The sequence below is a fragment of the Penaeus chinensis genome, chromosome 33, assembly GCF_019202785.1.
Source record: "Penaeus chinensis breed Huanghai No. 1 chromosome 33, ASM1920278v2, whole genome shotgun sequence".
NCBI lineage: Eukaryota > Metazoa > Arthropoda > Malacostraca > Decapoda > Penaeidae > Penaeus > Penaeus chinensis.
In genome coordinates this window covers 18,131,270-18,133,662 of record NC_061851.1, presented here as the reverse complement: position 1 = coordinate 18,133,662, position 2,393 = coordinate 18,131,270, and positions in this window count along the sequence as shown.

Genomic DNA, 2,393 nt, shown 5'->3' with positions numbered 1-2,393 from the left:
AGGGGGCCCCAATCACCCCCTGAAATACTAAGAACCCAACGGAGGGAAACCACCATCCACGGCTCAAATCCTTGGGGATACTACCCCCCCCCCCCACCCCCCCCCCCCCCCCCCCCCCCCCCCCCCACCCCCAAACTAGATAATCCCAGTGAGAATAACAAGGAACGACGCTTCAAGCAACAAAACAAAAAAACGTAAATGAGGGAGGACCGGGAACAATAACAGCTTGATCAAAGAAACAGCCCCCCAACGGGTCGCTGTCCAGAAGTAGAGGCGAAACCCGATCGGAACCCCCCCTACCGAAGAGGAGAAAAAAGAAAGGGGTACCCAAAACACGGAAAGCCCCCACAAAACATTAGATGCGCGCACTAAACTAGGTAGATACCGGAACAAAAACGGAGGCGAAGCAGTAACGTCCCCCAAGAGTTAGAATCACTGGCCCTGAATCCGCCGCGGAAGAAAAGAGTGCTCAAGAAACCGGCCATAGAGAGACGCGCTAACAAAAATCAGAACAGCAAAGCCGCAAGGAAACCATAGCAACCCCAGAACCCCACCTTAAAATGCACAAAAAGAGCCCCCCCCGTATGGTAAGGGAACCAAATCCAGCTCCCAGGTGGAAAAAGCAGCCCCTGGTGCGCGTGACCTGATTAGACTACGTATGACAAGCAGCGAAAACCGGGACCTGAGCCCGGCTTTAAAAATGCAACAAAAAGAACGATAGAATACCACCGATACGCCGTGCATGAATCCCCCCGGATGACATAAGAAGAAAATCGGAAAAACAACACATAAGTGGCCCCCCAGGATAGAGCTGACGACACATCCAAAACTTAAACCAACGCAGAAACTGCGAGTCCCACTAGCAGGAGCCCCGCAACCAAACGATTCGAAGGCTCGGCACCCAGCCACAGCCTCACGCCCCTCCCAATCCCTGCACCACCCCACCCCCGGGAATCTCACACGACGACTCGAAACATAAAAACAACCGCCCACGGACCTAACCCCTCCAAAAACCCCCGCCAGCACACATCAAAGACCCCGAGCGAACCGCCGCCCTTCTAAAGAATAGCGACCCGACCAAACTCATAGGATACTCAGGCGACTCGAACACTATCCGTACGCCCAGCGCGCGAATACAGCGTTGCCCGAGCCTAGCACTCACCAATAACGTTCGCCGGAACTACACTCCGGTGCGACGCCCACGCTAGCCAAGAAAGAAACCCACAGACTCCCCCAAGGCTTAACGCTACGTCTGCCTGAAGAACCCTCGACAACCCAACACGCCACAGCTCGTCGACTGAGCCAGTACTTTCCCCCGCAGGCAACCGCGTTCTTCTCCCAGACCTTCGACAACCTCCCAAAATGATGAATGTATAACACAAGCGACTTTCCTGCAATTACGGCCAGACGGCTCGCAGCCTCGCTGGAAAACACCAGTACACGGAGAGCCCCCAGACTAACCCCCAAAAAGACTAGAGTTCACCATCAGTCCACAAATGCGAAAGAAACAGGCAGTTCCACCCCCCCCGGCAAATCAAAGCAACAGCGTACAAGCCTTACACGAGATGACCAAATCCAAAGCCGACGACGCTACCCAGATTATACGCCCACCCCCACATACCAAAAAAGCCTGAACCACGCCGATCAGCGGCGAAAGACGTAACCAAAATTACCAAGCCCTGAACCAAAGGCAGAAGCCGCAAAAGAAGATTCATCCCCGGACACGAAGAACCCGGGATTCCTACAACGGAACGGTGATCACACATGGGACGAACCCCGCCCCCCCTCCGTCTGAAGACGTTCAACATGACATCTCGCCCCCACCGCACCCGCGCGAGTGCCCCGCTTACACCGGACCGTACTATTCACGACTACATGCGCTCTCACGGCACAAGCCGTCATCTCACGAGACGGGCTCCCCCCCGCCACACCGCGCAGAAGATAAACCTAACAGCGAAATACCCATAATCACACAAACGGACGGAAAATACCTACAACACAGAGGTATACACCTAGACGGGCTCGCCAGATGACCATAAACACAAGCCAGCGGATAATCGGTATAAGAACACCCCCCCCCCCCCCCACCCCCCAGAACGCAACAGCCACCCAACAGGAGAGAAGTGATAACAGAGAGTGAAAGCCCGAACTACCCCCACAGAGTGAAAACAGAGCACGCGAAAAGCAAAACTAAGTCACTTCAAATACGCGCTGAGGAACAAGACTGATGGAGATCGGTCGCACACGCCCGCGACCGAAATTACCCCCACCCCCCGCCCACATCAACACGGGCCAAGAACTGAGATGAATAGGAATCGAACCCGTCGAATCCCGCATGGGAAGGAGTTTACGGGTAATGCGTAGGTCACCACCACCCCCGCCCACCCTGATTC